The sequence below is a fragment of the Canis lupus genome, chromosome 19, assembly GCF_003254725.2.
Source record: "Canis lupus dingo isolate Sandy chromosome 19, ASM325472v2, whole genome shotgun sequence".
NCBI lineage: Eukaryota > Metazoa > Chordata > Mammalia > Carnivora > Canidae > Canis > Canis lupus.
In genome coordinates, this window is record NC_064261.1 from 48,311,594 (window position 1) to 48,329,104 (window position 17,511).

The 17,511-nt window shown below is 35.8% G+C and overlaps 1 long non-coding RNA gene across 2 annotated transcripts in view; it reads left to right on the forward strand.

Annotated features, from left to right (window-relative positions):
• Positions 1-445, forward strand: part of LOC112649259 (uncharacterized) — a 39,941-nt gene extending 39,496 nt beyond the window's left edge. For both annotated transcript variants that reach the window (XR_007403943.1, XR_003129523.3), the window contains exon 3: positions 234-445. This is a non-coding gene — a long non-coding RNA (uncharacterized LOC112649259). The remainder of the gene's footprint in view (positions 1-233) is intronic.
• Positions 446-17,511: the final 17,066 nt, after the last annotated feature.

A 17,511-nucleotide genomic window follows, 5' to 3' on the forward strand; every position in this document is an offset into this window, starting at 1 on the left:
TCGCAATTAAATATAACCGCCCGTGATTTTAACTTCAAGTATCATTTGTAAATCTGGTAATGTAAATTCTCTAATCATTTTGAATTTAATCTCTTTTGGGACCATCTGCTTGTCTTGCTTTCTTTAGTCCTCAGTATATTTTCTTTCTTCTTTCACCCTTTCTCACATCCTCAATATCCTTGTGTTCTGTTTTATATTTTCAAATGTTTTTATTCTCATCTTTCTCCATGCAGGATATGGGATCTTTTGGTGGCAAAGAGACACATGCGTCAGAAGAGATATGTTCAGGCATCATCAGACCATGGATAACTTAAATCCTTGCCACAGGTGTCTGTATTCCAGAGTCAACATGCGTATGAAAATGAGAAAACACAGAACAGTACAGAACAGAACAATCTGGCTTCACATAATTAAAAAAAAAAAAAAAAAGAAAAAGAAAAAAAAAGGGGGTGGGCAGCTAACAAACTGCAGGATCCAGCCAGGGGTTTGCAAGGTGCTAACCCCTCAGAGTTCCTTGACCTCTCAACCAATCTTAATGCTTGATCAAACAAGGACGTCCAAATTAGATAAGCCCCAAAGTCTTCTTTGTGATACATGTTTAATGTCTCCTTCTCCCACTTCAATTATACCATCTTCATTATGCTTCCTTCCTCACTATCACAGTTGTTAAAATGAAAAGCCTCTTTCTGAGTGCCACAGCTCCATTATGCAGGCCTATACCTGTGCTGGCAGCATGCTCTTCTTCTCACCTCATATTGCCTTTTGCTTGGGGAGGAGATCCCTGCCGTGCATCTCAAACTGAAAACTGAAAGAAAATTAAGTTGCTGTTTGGAGTTTGAGCGAATTATGGAAAACTGGCCCTTTTTTGTCTACCAGGCATGTTAGTATAAGCTATTACCCACCTTCTACCCCATTCCCTACAGTGGTAGCTGTCAGGATGGAAATCTCATCTAAACTTTTTGTCAGTTTGTACCTAAAGCAAGGAAACACAAACTTGGCATTTTCTTCAGACTGCGGCTATCTGTTGAACATAATAGGCCACAAAATGGTTGGTCTGGCTATTTGGGCCATTCTACTGGCTGACTTGAGGCATCGGACTGTAAAGAGTGGTAACCCAGTAATAATTCGTTTCTGGTTCAGATAAACACAAAGCTGAATCAACTATTTGGTAGCAAAATGTAAGCAAAAACTAAATATGAACCGCCTTCAACTAATTTGAGTTCACTGTAGAAAAGCACGGTATTTGATAATTTCACATTTGGGGTAAATATTTTATTTTTTCTAGTTGCTAATGTACTTACAGTTTTGCATGAGACTATCTAATTGTGCACAAGTACAGGCTCAGCTGAAACTTTAGGCCTTCAGCATTAAGGAACTAATCAATTGGAAGCTGAGATGCCCTTAATTGAACTGGCAATGATAAACCAAGCAAGCAGGAATATGGGTGGGTGATCGCTGGTCTTTGGAAAGATTATCTTGGTGGTGCCCACTACTAGGGACATTGGAGAATCACAGAAACAATCTGATGACTGACATGTTTGGCTAAGTAATCTTTAGGTGGTATCACTTACATGGTGAAGTAGATAGCAGATTGCAATCTATGTGTCATGTTTTGAGAATCTCCAACCAAGGAAAATCCCTCCAGAAATATTTCCAAAATGCTCATGCCTGGGGCCAAGGCAATGATAGCCTCTGTCAAGATGAAAATATTATTGGGGAGGGGCAATACATAAAACCATTTTTCACCATGAACATCTAATCTGACCTGTGCTGGAAGTTGTGCCTCACACACATGAGTTCAGGACAATGAATATCAGTATCCTCGATGAGAAATTGGTAGTCTGAAAAGTTAGGCAACTGATGCTGAGTTTTCTAGCCATAGCTACAGAATATTATACAAGTATTGTTCAGTATATTAACAAGGTTCCTTTGAGGGAATGGAAATCCAAGGCATTGGATTGAGCAGAGATAATGAATAAAATTAAAAAAAAATAATTTTATCTACTAAATCAATTATCTAATTTTTAAATTTCATAACATCACATATCCAAACAGTTAAAGTCTTTAAATCACATGTTCAATTCAGGATAGGATAGAAGAGCTAAATTTGCATTTATGTATTTTTTAGATTATGATACAGGAAATATTTATTTTTATTTTTATTTTTTGGAAATATTTTAAATATAACTTAAAAACCAGTTTTAATTGTATTTACAATATATGAAGACATTTTAAATCACTCAACAAATAATTGCATGCCACACACAATTAAATTAATTTTGAGTTAATCATATAACAAGATGCATGATTGCTGAAAACTGTATTAAAATGACATATTGTGTCTTGTTTGGTGTTAGGACTGAGAAACAGAGTAAAATACAGACCAGAATTTCACTCTGTGTTATAGCATCACTTAAAACAAAAAAAGCTCCCATGATCTTATGTTTAGAATTCTTATCTATTTATTCTTGAAAATTACCTATTTTAAACATTTTAAATTTATTAATAAAAAAATAAGAATATATCCACAGTGGATATTGAGAGTCTTTATTTCTAATAAGCAAAAGTCCAAAGTGGATATGATAATTATTTTCTTTTTAATATTTTTAAACATCAAGATTAAAATGTAATTTGAATAATTTTACAGATCATAAGTATGCAGTTTGATGAGTTAATAAAATCAGTTAATGCACCTAGCACTACAATTCAATGGGTTAGTGGATAAATGCATATGCCCATGTAGCCCCCACCCCAATCAAGAGGAAGAACATTTCTAACATCCCAGAGTGTTTCCTCATGTGCCTTCTAGTTCATTCTCAAATTGCTAAGCAACAACGATTCTTATTTCTAGCACCATAAATTAGCTATGCTTACTCTTGAACTTCATATGAATGGAGTCATATAGAATGTAATCTTTTCTTTGTCTCTTTTCATTTGACATAATATCTTTGAAATCCAACCATGTTATTCATCTTGGGCATCAATAATTCTTTACTGCTGGATAGTGTCTAATTATATCAATTGACCCCAATTTGTTTATCTATTCCCTTGTAGACATTTTTGTTGTTTCCAGTTTAGAGCTATGATGAGTAAAGCTACTATAAAACATTCTTGTACAAATCTATTTGAGGATATACATTTTCATTTCTTTTAGTAAATACCTAGGAGCGGAATTGCTGGTTCATTGAACAGATGCACACATACCTATGAGAAATGTAATACTTTTCCTTTGTGGAAAAAGTGGTTTTTTTCCTATGTGGTTGTATTGTTTTATTATCCTCCTATCAATAATATATGAAAACTTTATTGTTCCACATCCTTGCCAACCTTTGTTGTTGTCAGTGTTTTATATCTGACCCATTCTAACTGATGTGAAATGGTATCTCATTCTAGCTTTATTAGCGTTGTTTTGTGAAAGTGCTAAACATAGTTTCACATATGCTAGAGGAATTTCATACAGATTAATTAATATAAGTAGGATACAGCATAGAACCTTTTAGGCATGTTTTAAGAATTATTCAATATTCTCATTTTTTAATTTCAATGTAATATTTTCTATCTTTACTATGAGTTCCATAGTTTTGAATTTAATAAGTTATCAATAATAAAAACAATTATAACAATTATAATCCAGGCAAAGCCATTATGTCACTAGTGATAACTACAACAAGCAATATGAAATGAAGCATAATTTTCAATCTGTTGAAACACTTCAGTAATACATTAATGCTGATAATAGTCAAAAGATCTAAAATCAATTGGTGGGATCCCTGGGTGCCTCAGTGGTTTAGCGCCTGCCTTCGGCCCAGGGCGTGATCCTGGAGTCCCGGGATCGAGTCCCACAACGAGCTCCCTGCATGGAGCCTGCCTCTCCCTCTGCCTGTGTCTCTGCCTTTCTCTCTCTCCCCCTGTGTCTCTCATAAATAAATAAATAAAATCTTAAAAAATATATAAAAAAATAAAAATAAAAGCAATGTGTATTAAATAGGTAGTTGTCAATACACTTACTGGTTTCTAAATCCTATGCTTTTAAGTAATACTCTTAACATTCGGGACTATGCCATACTTTAATAGTATAATGAGGGAAAAGAAGTATAAAACAAGAAAAGAAGAACAAGGAAACAGGCAATCACTGTTATATTTATAAATTTAGTATTTTAAAGTAATATTGTCTACAAGTAGTTATTTTTATAACTAACCAGGAATTATGTCCTAGAGATGATCCTTCCAATGTTAGGTTTCATAGCACCTTGGTAAACTGAAACTAAGACAAATCTATAGAAATTATTTCAAAAGTAATATGTTAAATCAGAAGCTAGTACTAATGTGTCTACACAGTAACAAAAGAGCGATTGAACTTATTTTGCTCCTGTTGAAATGAATGGTTGGAAGAATTGTTCAGTTGTTTATTTGGGTATAGCCCCAGCCTCCAGGACTTTACCTATTCAATTATGTCTGAGTTGACATCTGACTCTGGAGATTGCAAAGATTATAAGTTATTTCCCTACTGGTACCAGAGGAATTAAGTCCTATTTAGGAAGACTTTGACTTTGCAGGGAGGAGTTAAGAGATTTCAGTGAAAATTATAAAACTGTGTAAAAATAATAAAGCAGTAACCACAGGACGTAAAAATCTATCTGAATTCTTTAAAGGGTTATGAGTAATTTCCCTTGCATAAACAAGTTATTCTGAAAGGGTTCTAAAGTAATTTAGAGGGAAAGCCAGGAGAGCATATGAAAACCCACATGGCAAGCAGGATCACTTTTTTAAAAAGTTTGTCAATCTAATAAGCACTTAATTAAAGTCAACAGAGTCTCTAAGTCTCTAAGTAATTTTCAAAAAGAGCTTTTGGGAAAGGGAACATTTTTCTCCATGCTTGTCCTCTTTTTCTCTTGTTCTTCATTTGTCTGATAACTGTGGAAAGCCTTTATAATATTATCTTTGGGGTTTTGTTCTTATTAACTCTTTCTTCTCATCATATAGCTTAGTTCAAGACCAGTCAAATATAAACTTTTTTTTCTATTGCAATTCCACTATTGTGGTCTCAGAAAATACTAAAGTTTTAGCAGTCATTTGGGGAAAAAATTTTTTTTCACCAAAATGAAGTTTTTTCAGACTCTAAATGTGTAGCCTTGGGATGTTCTTCTAAGATAGATATATATGTATAATTATCTCAGATATAGTTCTGACCTGCCCATTTCTTATCAGAAATGACCAAGAGGAATAAAAGGAAGAAGAAAGACCCAGGAAGCGGCCAAAAGTTAGAGGGTAGAATAGAAATAGTCATTATTTAAGACCTTGTTAAGAAAAAGTAAGTTACAGAGAAAAATGTTTGACTATTTTAGAAATCTTGGAAAATATAAATTGCCTGATCTCTAATAATCTCATAATTAGAAACAACCTCTGTTCTTTCTTCAGACTGTTTGACCAGTTCCTTCTCTGTATATAAACTAGGATTATAGTTGTGAGCCTAGAAACTACTCTTTCTACTCTCTTACCCTTCAGCTCTTCTTTTTCCTCAATTTATTAAGATTGGTTTGTTGAAAAGTCTTCTAAGAAAATCATAAAGACGTTTTCAATTTTTGAGGCTCAGATGTCTACCTGCGTCTCTGATGAAATTGTGGAAACCAAGATGAATGTCTGAAAGGATTATGGGATCAGTAGGAGAAAAATCCACCCTGAAATAGGACCTGGGGGAAGGAGAAGAATTTCCAGGTAAAGTGTGGCCATTACTAGAACAGCACAAAATCAGCCACATGAGAAATGTTTGTGTGCTCAAAGAAAAAAAAAAAAGTCATCTGTGTATAAAGAAAAAGTCAGTATATTCAGGAGTATATATCAATATGTTTTTCTAAAATGTATTGCTATTTTTATGTATTTTTCAGCTGATAAGCAGGACCAGGATTTGCACCTAAGAAGTAATATTTCCAAAGCCCTTGCTTTTAATCATTATATAATTCTGCCTCTCATAAAAGCAATAGGCAAGCTATTAAATATTATTGGCTGCATGTGTCCTCACTCATTAATATTTCAATTTTATTTTATATTTAAGTAGGAGGAAGTTATAAAAATTCTTAATTTTAGAATATTTAAAAATATTTCATTCATTTTATTTTATTCTTATTAGGAGCTAGGACCACAAGGCCGCATATCAGACAATTACTTTCCATGCACATGATAAAATCTAAGTGCTTACAAAGGGGAGGTTCTCCAGGGTCTTTAAAAAACAAATAGAAACAAAGCATTTCTTATTACCACTGTATGCATGTAAAAATCCGTATGGGAAAATGTTCTTAAAAGGATTCTAATGCAATCTATCTGTTGCATTTGCCCTTACACAATTTTCTAAAAAGTTAAGCCTCAGTCTAGCCCATGTCTATTTATGATTAATTTTGCATTAATGCATACCCTTACTTAATGGGTCTTGGTATAAAAGTAGTATTTAGAAATCTCTCCTACATGATCTGGACCAGAAAGCTAGTGCAAATGAATATTTCCCATTTGTGATAAAGGTTTGGTGAGTCAAAGTCTTCTCTGAAAGACTGACTGGGTGATATGAATTCTGTCTGTTGGAATGTAGGAATATTAGCAGAATTGAGGGGACAGCTCCAGTGGCTAATTGCCTCTCTCCCTCCCTGTGTGGGCATTTAGAGGAGTTCAGAACCACCGTCAGGGTGAGCCCCTGTGCTGTTTGTGGGCCTGCACCCATCCCCCACTTCATTGTCAATAGAAGCAAAAGGGGCTGAGGATGACAATGCTCCCACACAAAATTTCTTCCCTATAATAAACTTAAATGGCTTAGAATAGGACCTTGCAAAACTATGCCTTCCAGATAACTACACCAAGGAATAGCAAGAAGCTGATTTCTACTTCTAAGAGAAATACACCAAGAATGAACCCAGAACAGAACAAGGCCCCCATCCATGTGTGTCTGGACTCAACAGAACACAGTCATTTAGATGGAAAACAAAGCAGCTTTGGGACTCTATCCCAGGAGCCTTGGGTCTAAGCGTCCAAGAAATAAATTTATGCCAATAAAAACTGCTATCTTCCAGCTTTTGTAGTTAGGTCGCTAATAAAATAAATTTGAAATTTATGTGCTCCTCTTTGGATATTCATAAGTTGACATGTAAAAGTTTTTGTGATACACTTACATAAGAATATTTTTGAGAATAGAAAGGTAAAATATTGTACTCTCTCAGAAAATGAAATATGATGAGATTTGAGTATAACTGGAATAAAAATTATATATATTGATAAGATAGGTTTTAAATACCTTATTAAATAAAGTGCACTCAATCTGAAAGAAATCACATACAATTTTACATCTTTGGCTTTATTCAATGTTATCTGGAAAAATTTAATTGTTTTGGAGAACATTCCAGTTACATTTAAATTAATCAGTGTCAGTAACTTATTATACATGGGCAGTTTGAATGTGAGACGTTCCAACACTGACCAAACAACCTGTTTTTAATGCCACTCCTCATTTTTAATAGAAATATGTATGAGACAAGAAAGACAAGATTGATTAATCTGTAAAGGAAGCTGTCTCAAATCTCATGTTTTGATTTTCCCTGTGACTGGCATTAGATTTTATACCTTGAGGCAATGGGTCATCTTAAAATTTAGCATGGATGGGAGGTGTGTATTTCTTCTATAAAATGGATAAAAGAACTATTTTGAAGGGAGGGTTATTCTTAGGTAATCAATATTCTGGAAAAAATTTATATGGAATTTGAATAACTAGAAATTGATTCCCCCAAACTATATATGCTTGTGTACCACTCAAAAATCTTTTCAGGACCTGAAGGGTACTCTTTCCTATTCTTGAACTGCTAGGTTAAGGAAGAACTACTTTCCTTAAATTATCAACTTTCCAATAATAGAAATAATCTAAGTCATCTCTTGGTGAGAACAAGTGAAAGAACAGGGGACGAAGAGAAAAGAGATAACGGAGATATGAGATTTTTGTTTTGGATACTTTAGAACCCTCAGTAGGGCAAAAAATTTACCTGAAATGTAGAATTAACAAATGTTTCTCTGTGAGTAAAAGATGGGAGCCTACATTTCACAGGTAAGTGTAATCATGTGGTATTTGTCTTTGTCTCACTGTCTGACTCATTTCACTCAGCATAATACCTTTTAGGTCCATCCATATTGCAAGTGGCAAGATCTCATTCTTTTTAATAGCTGAATAATATTCCAGCATGTGTCCATGTGCGCCCGTGCGTGCACACGTGTGTGTGTACACCACAAAAACAAAACAAAGAAACACACACACACACACAAAAACCAGAAATCATAAATACGGAGAACAAATTGGTGGTTGCCATAGGGAAGGGGAGGTGGGAGGATAGGTGAAATAGGTGAAGGGGATTAGGAGGTATAGACTTCCAGTTATAAATAAATCATGGAGATGAAAAATACAGTGTAGGGAGTAGAGCCAATAATATCATAATAAGGGGATCCCTGGGTGGCTCAGTAGTTTGGTGCCTGCCTTTGGCCCAGGGCATGATCCTGGAGTCCCAGGATCGAATCCTGTGTCAGGCTCCTGGCATGAAGCCTGCTTCTCCCTCTGCCTGTGTCTCTGCCTCTCTCTCTCTCTCTCTATGTCTACCATGAATAAATAAATAAAATCTTTAAAAAAAATAATATCATAATAATATTATATGGTGACAGATACATTTATTGTGGTGAGCATCATATACTGTATAAAATTGCTTGATCACTATGATATGCACCGGAAACTAATATAACGTTGTATTTCAACTATGCTCCAATTAAAAAAAAAAAAAAGATGAGAGTCTAAAATTCCCCAAATTTAAATTTAGTTCTCAAAAAAAGATTAACTCATTCAGGGGCACCTGGGTGGCTCAGTCAGTTAAGTATCTGCCTTTAGCTCAGGACATGATCTCAGGGACTTGGGATCAAGCCCTGCGTTAGGCTCCCTGCTAAGCGGGGAGCCTGTTTCTCCCTCTCCCTCTCCCTCTGCCATTCCCTCCACTTGTGCTTTTTGGCTCTCTGTCAAATAAATAAATAAAATTTTTCAAAAACAAAATCGATTAACTCATGCATTGTGCGTTTCAGCTGCAATAACTGTCAGAATCATAGTTTATATCTTTGCTCTTGAAGTGTGCACCACTATACCACACATTTTCCAGAGATTTCTGCCTAAGGTAGCTGGCCAGGATGTGCTCATGATTAGTGACGACTGTATTCAGCAGGACCTGCATTGGACAGGGTGTCACCAACATTTCAGAAGACTCCACCACACCCTGGGCCTTGAGCCCCTGCAGAGGAGTGCAAGTATGCCAATGCACACACACATACACACATGCACACACACGGGTACACAAATGAGCGTCATTGAATACCAGCATTGGATGTCAACAGACATGCTCTAGAAATCTAGACAATCCAGCCTGACTTAACTGACATATATAAGCCTGAGTGGACTCTTGAAAAGTGAACAGGAAAATCAGGGAACTGTGCCATTATGCCAGTTTGTAGGCTCAAGCCTCAAGAGCTTCCACTTCTTATCTCTTGGAATACTTGCTCTTTGAACCCAACTGACACTTTGTGAGGAGGCCAAAGAGTTATATTTCTAAAATTTAAATATGATCGTGTCATTCCCTCTACCAGAAAAACTTCCTTCAATGACTTTTCCTTTCAAAGTCCTGCTCAAGTCTTCAGCTTCATCCTCTGCTTCACTATTACCCGGCTGCCACTACCAGCCCCAAGCTTTGTTGTTTCCGGTTACAGTGACTGAAACTTTACACATATTTTCCCTCCTATATATAACACTTATAATCCTGTTCATTTGTTATTTCTATACTCCAGGTAAATTTTTTGCCCTACTCAGGGTTCTGAAATGTCCAAAACATTTGTCAGAGAGAAATGAGGCCACTAGTTGTCAGGCCAGCTGAGGTCCCAGATCACAGCTATAGCACTACTCCCCCCTCAATAACTTGGTTGTAAAGCATCTTATACGTGGATTCTTTATCTCCAGTGGAGCCCCCCCAGATAATGACCCATGGAACAGTGATGAGATCTTCCAAACTGCTGATTTTTTCAACAAAATAAATGATTATTGTTGTTGTAATGCCCCTCATTTTGGGGATGGTTTGTTACAAGGCAATTAATAAATTCAGAACAGTTGCTTACACACCTAGCTTAAACGGGCAGACCCCATTAACTTCATCCTTGTTAATATTCTCATCTTTGAGAATTGTCGATATTTTTCTGACTGCTCCGGACAAAATGTTTACCATGGACCAATTCCTCTGTCGGCCCATACCGTGTCTACCCTCATGTTTCTGATCAAGCTCTAATCCCATGATTTCTCACCTCAACTGGTCTTGCATTCTACTCAGAAATCCAATAATTCTGTACCTACACTCCCTTATTTTCCACAAATGTTTGAAGCCTATTCCCTTCTTCTCAATTTTTTTTTTTTTTTACCAAGAAGCCTAATCTCATTCTCAGCAGAAAAAAAATTACCTCCTCAATCCACAGCAAATGCAGAAGTGACCAGATGGAAACTGCCGCCACTTGCTCTGTCAGTTTTCCTCTCTGCTGCCCTTTCATCCCCACCAGCTCCTTCACTGTGTTCCTCCAGGTAGTAGCTGCAGTTAAACATTTCCTACATCGGACGATTGCTGCAGCTTTGATTCTCAGCTTTCCTGAATATCTTGAAAACATTGTTAGGTGCACTGCTTCCACTGTCTTATCCTCCCATTCCTGCCACAACCCTGACAGTCCAGCTCCCCATTTCCCACCCCCAGGGAAACCAATTGTCCTCGGGCAACTGCAGATCCTCCTCTTACTACAGTCATTGGGAATCTTTTATGCCTTATTTAACTTGATTTCTTTGTAACCCTTGACTTTGTTAACCATTTCCTTTGTCTGAAATGTTCTGTTCCTTTGGCTACTGTATGTTCTCACATCTTCATCTACCTCTCTGACTACTTTCAAGTTCAGTTTGTTACCTCTTCTTTATTCTCCTTGCTCCTGCAATTTGCTCTCATTTCACGCCTTTCTATAGGCAGGAGTACCTATACCACAATACATACTCTTCCCGGGTGACCTCTTGTGAGTTTATAATTTCAAAATTTGTATTTCCATGCCAGATATTTTTCATCTAGATCTAGACCTATAATCCATATCCACAGATATATCCAAAACAACTTGTCCAAAAGAGTATGCATTATCTTGACTGCTAAATGTCCTTACTCTCCTCTTTTCCTAAGTAAATAGCAAGACTATCCGTTCAATTGCTAAAGTAAGAAACTCAGGGATCATTATGACTCCATTCTTTCTCGCATCTTCCATATCTGAACATTGACTAGTCTTGTTGTACATTTGAACTATCTTTTAAGTCTGAATTTCCCATCCCCTGTTTAGAAAGGAATTATCTTTTTCTTACATAGTAGCTACAAGCTGTTCCCTACATTGCTGAGCTATATTTCTAAAATTTAAACATGATCATGTCATTCCCTCTACCAGAAAAACTTCCATCAATGACTTTTCCTTTCAAAGTCCTGCTCAAGTCTCCAGCTTCATCCTTGAAGCTATTACCCAGCTGCCACCACCAGCCCCAAGCTTTGTTGGTTCCAGTCATGGTGACCAAAACTTTACACATATTTTCCTTCCTATATATAACATTTATAATCCTGTTCTCCCTACCCACCTCGCTATCCACCCATAGCAATTTTGCTCACCTCTCTGACCTCCAACTAAATGTCATTTCTCCCAGGAAACGTTCCTTAGACTGTAACATCTAGGTTACAAAGCCATCACACACAATCCTCAATATACTGGTTATCACTCAGAGTAGTACTTATATACCACATTGCTATTTCCCATTTTCTTTTTGTTAGTTTCCACAAATCTACAAGCTTTTTGAAAATAGGCAATGTGTTACTTTTGTTTAGAATGGTATCTTCAATATATAACCTTTTCACCTGCACAAATACAATAAATATTTTTGAATAAATAAATGAATGGCCCTCTCATTTTTCCAATAAGAAAATTAAGTCTCTGAGAGCAAATTGAATTCAGACACCACACTATGTAGACTTTTGTATGTCCTTCCTCTGCCAGTGGTGTGAAGCTTCATTTGACTAGAGTTGCTTTGAATGGAAGGTTTTGCACTTAAGAACTTTGGAATACAGGCATTATTAAACTCTGATATCAGTGTGAGATCAGGGTTCCTATTCCTTAGTTTGTTTTCAGATTCCTAACACTTTGAATACAGAGTCAGGACCAGAATATAAAGAATGTTCATATTTACTTTAAAAAAATAAAAAATAAAAAAAATAAATTGTTTTTTAACAATTTAAATAAGTTGTTTTCTTTCCTATTAAAACAATTAAATGTGGATTTACAACTTTATATTTCTGTTGAATATTTTGATGTCTAAAGAACTGTTCATCTGTTCTTTGAAACAAATATCTCAGAGGTTATATTTGCTGTAGTAGCTGTGTTTTGACAACAAAAATAAATAGAAAATGGAACATTTGTTCAATTCTGTTGATTTTCTTAATCATTGAACCTCAACACAATTTGTCCACTAGAATTTGAACCCCTGCTGGACCAGAACTCTGTTTTACTTATTTTTGTAGCTATGGCACTTGTCATAGTATCTAGCAAGAAAAGAAGGTAGTTAGTACATGTTAGGTGTGTACATAATTTTAAAACTGCTCAATTCATTGCGAAAACAGTGAGTAAAAAAAATTACATCCATTTTTTTGCAACCTTTTTATAATTCAAATCTACTTTCTAGAATTGACTGTGAAGGCCAGTCAACTTTCTCTCCTGAGAAAAAGAAAGATGCCACTAAGAATCAAAGATAGATGTTTCCCTGTTGGCAAATATATTCTATACATAAAACTTATTATTTGTTTTTTTCTCCAGAAGAAACATCATCAAAACCATAAACTCAGAGGTAGCTCAGTTTGCATTTTATTACTATGGAGAAGATGTCTATTCACACAACTGCCAGTTGCTTTATTTTTGATAAAGCATCTGTAATTACTTTTAATTTGAATATAAATTCCCTTTGTTGAAAGAAAACACTTAACCTTAGTTATGTTGGAAAGGAAAACAGCATAAAAACTAGCTATATACATATTTAAAGTCATACACATAAAAATACTAATTAAGATAAAACATTATACCATAGTCTCTATAATAAACACAAATTAATAATCCAATCAGGAATGTGAGCACCTTCAGAAAATTATGGCATGAATCATGTAATCTTATGAAAAATTAAGTTCAGGAAAATGACATGGACTTTAGGTAATGGCCTAGTTAATTTTTGACACCTTTGAGGATTTTTTTCAGACAACATAAAACAAAATCTTCATCTGTTAGTAAAGCAGATTTCAAAAAAAACAAAAGTAAGTTCTATACTTTGTAGTTCCTCAGACAATCAATATGGGGAAGGATTTATTTAAAAGCTGCCAACCCGCAGAAGAAACCAGAGAATACAAACAAAACTGTACCGACTCTATGTAAGATTCTGAGATAAAGGCAGACAGAAGGTTTCTTCTCTAGCTTTTTAGAGCTTTAAAAACGGAAAATGTATTTACCATGGTAGTGGACTGTGTTGTAATCAGTGCTGTGAGGCGCTGTCCAGGTTCCCTTCAGGACTAGGCATTTATTCCTCCAGCTGCAAACTGTTGGTAGCTGACAGCTCTCAGCTGAGTCCCTCTTCTGGGACGGCTTTTGTTGTGATTACATCAACTTCGTAGCATCCCTGTCCCAGTCCTATATCCTTTACATCCCCCTCTCCACAGAACCGATCCTGAGAGTATCCCCAATGAACATTTGCACACAAATCTTAGAATCTATTTTTCCTTAGAACCTAACCTAAGAGAGATACTCAGACAAAAAAAAAAAAAAAAAAAAAAAAGTAGGCTGTGTGTTTATAAGGGCGATACAATTGATTGAAAATGGGAAACCTATCCTAACCTTCTTTGTTTGAAACACCTTGGAAGGTACATAGTCATCTGGAGATGGATGTGGTTCACTGGTGTGACCAGATGTTTTTATATAGGGAAAGCACGCACCCGAGTACACATACAGACACAATCTGTCTCATGCCTCTCACTGCCCATCTTAACAAGCTTGTCACTTCCTTATTTCTTCCTAGTCCCTTATTCTTGCCACTTACTTCTTTTGCCACAGCCAAACATACTTCATATTTACATAAATGAAAACAAAAATAAGACTAAATTGCATGTCAGCTCTCTCTGTTTTAGACACAAACATGTGGAATCAGATCTTCCAGATTGCCAAAAGCAATCCTTTCCCAAACGTACTTGGGTTATAAGAAACCAGGACAGTTAAAAAAAAATATAGAGAGAGATTATGATTCAGTTATTCTGAGCAGTTTGATAGAGTTTCAATATGTTCCTAGATTAAATATAATAATCAGGTAAATGTGAGAAAACAATAGCCCGGAGAGAAACTAATAACCTAAAATCCTGCAGCGTAGTGCCCCTCCAACTTTAAGTATATACAAGTCAATGACTATCTTGTTAAAATGCATATTTGTCTCATTTGTTCTGGGGTGGGGCTTGAGATTCTGGGATTCAAGCAAGCTTCCAGGTGATACTGATTGTCCATGTAACACTGAGTAGTAAAATGATAGCCCATTCAGAACACCTAGAAAGAGAGCATTTCACATGTGTATTTTAGGTCTTTTGGGAAAATGGACCTTTTGAAGATTTAGGGGTTTGCCTTAGAGCAAACTCATTTTCTGCGTTCTCCTTGTTTACCTACCTATCATCTATCTATCTATTATCTATCTTTCTAATATCTATCTATCATCTATCTATTTTGCAATTAGTATCTGCAAAAGGTACAGACAGGATATTGCTTTTAGCCCACATGAACATCGAACTATCCTTTGGTTTGATGACCATCAATATCTCCACATGTTGGACATATCTGTGACTCCCACTCCTTAACTAAAGCTTCCCTATTCAAACTCCCAGTGTTGACCTCCAGTAGTTTCAAATTGATCATCTGCTTTTCATGTCCTCAGTTCAGCTTGATGAACGGATTTTTAAGGGACTCAGAAAATGTCTTCTAGAAAAAGCTTTATGTGACATGTTCTTGAGTGACATACAGTGTAAAACCAGTCAATAGATTCGCTTATTCTATGTTTCCATTTAAAGGAAAAATGACTTTTATGACCAGGGTAGAATTGGTAGCTCAAGGTTGATGATGAGAATTAAATGAGTCTTTTGAAAGTTCATTTATCACCCCTGTTCCCTTTCAGTTCTGCTTTATTGTCTGGTCTTTTTACTTTGGGTGGCCTCAAGGGTATAATAGTTGTGTTTTAGAAAGCCATGCCCCTTAAGTAGAAAATGGATTTTGTACATACCCATTTATGTATGTATGTGTGTATGTATTTTTTTTTTAATCTTTCCTGATTAAGGCACTATGCTGTCACTGCTACAGTGTCTTTATTTTTGGGACTATCTGGAGATAAAACTAACCCAAACAATTATTTAACCAATAATTAAATTTGGTTAAATACCGACTAAGGTGTCAGATAACTTTAGTCAAGGTCCCCCTCGAGTACAGACACGATCTGTAGATTGAGGAGGCTTTGTCACAGAAACCTAAGTCCTGCTGGAACTTCCTTACACTTTTTTTTTTTTCAATTTCAGTTAATTAACATATAATATATTGTTGATTTCAGAGGTAGAGACCAGTGATTCATCAGTCTTATATGCTCTCATTACATCGCATGCCCTCCTCAATGTCCTTTACTGAGTTACCCCACCCCCCCACTCCTGTCCAGTGACCTTCAGTTTGTTTCCTATGACTAAGAGTCTCTAATGGTTTGTCTCCCTCTCTGATTTCACCTTGTCTTATTTTTCCCTCTCTTCCCCTATGATCCTGTTTTGTGTCTTAAACTCCACATGAGTGAGATCGTATGATAATTGTCTTTCTCTAATTGACTTATTATGCTTAGCATAATACCCACTAGTTCCATCCACATTGTTATAGATGGTAAGGTTTCATTTTTTTTTTTGATGGCTGAGTAGTATTCTATTGTATATAAACCATGATTTCTTTATCCATTCATCTGTTGGCAGACATCTGGGCTCTTTCCATAAGTATTTACTCCAAAGGTACAAATGTAATTATCTGAAGGGACAGCACCCGAATGTTTATAGCACTAATGTCTACGCTCGCATTTGGGTTTGATTCTGATTTGAACTGAGTGATGTTTTCTTTCAAACCCTCATGAAGATTGCTGACTTTTTCCTCTAATTTCAAGCCAATGATGAGTATTCTTATAAAGCTTTCCCCTGTGGTTAATTCTTCTCCTTCTCCTTCTCCTTCTCCTTCTCCTTCTCCTTCTCCTTCTCCTTCTCCTTCTCCTCCTTCTCCTCCTTCTCCTCCTTCTCCTCCTTCTCCTCCTTCTCCTTCTCCTTCTTTCTCCTTCTCCTTCTCCTTCTCCTCCTTCTCCTCCTCCTCCTCCTCTTCCTTCTTCTTCTTCTTCTTCTTCTTCTTCTTCTTCTTCTTCTTCTTCTTCCTTTCTTTTCTTTCTTTTTTTTTTTGATACAGACTTGCAAAATGAATTTCCTGCAGAGACATTCCTGTATCATTAAATGATTTTTAAAAGTCTTACATTACAGGGTTTCCTTTTTATTTGTGTTAATTTGTAAGAAATATAAAATATTTTCAAAGTCCAGGTGAGTTGGTTTATTCATTTTCGCAGTTTGGAGTTTTCCTTTGTGTGTGAGAACTAGATTAGCACTCGTCATCGGATGCTATTGTTAATTAGAAGTCTACCACATATCTTGAATGATTTATTTGAACTATGGAAAGGTAACTCAGAGTCTAAATCATAACTGGTTGCTGAACCCCTTGAAGCAAAGGTATGGATTAATAAGGAAAAGTATTTACAAAGGTCATTTCTACGAATCCTGATCTCCCTTTCTTGGAACCTCAGGTGTTCTAGGTAAAACAGAAAAGCAAAACAAATGCATGTTGTTTTCCACAGCTCCCAGATCCTTTTAAGCAGATTTTATTCCTTCTCTATGCCTTCTTTTACTCATTGATTCTCAAAATAAGATGTGCTTCAGAATCACCTGGAGGGCTTATTAAAAGACAGATTGTTGGGACTAATACCCAGAGGTTTTAATTTAATAGGTCTGAAGTGGAACCAAAGAATGTATATTTCTAACTAATTCCCATTGATGCTAATGCTGATTCAACTGGTCTGGAGAGCCCATTTTGATGACCATTGTGCTTACTTGTTTTCACATTTCTCCTTTACAATCTCTGGGATTTCTCTTCGTGCATCAAATGCTATCTGAGTATTAAAAACAAAACAAAACAAAAATAAAAATAAACTACTTATACATGCAACAATATTATCAAACTTCAAAAATGTGCTGCTAAAGAAGACAGACATTAGAATGTATGCACTCTATGATTCAATTTATTTTTATTTTTATTTTTTAGATTTTATTTATC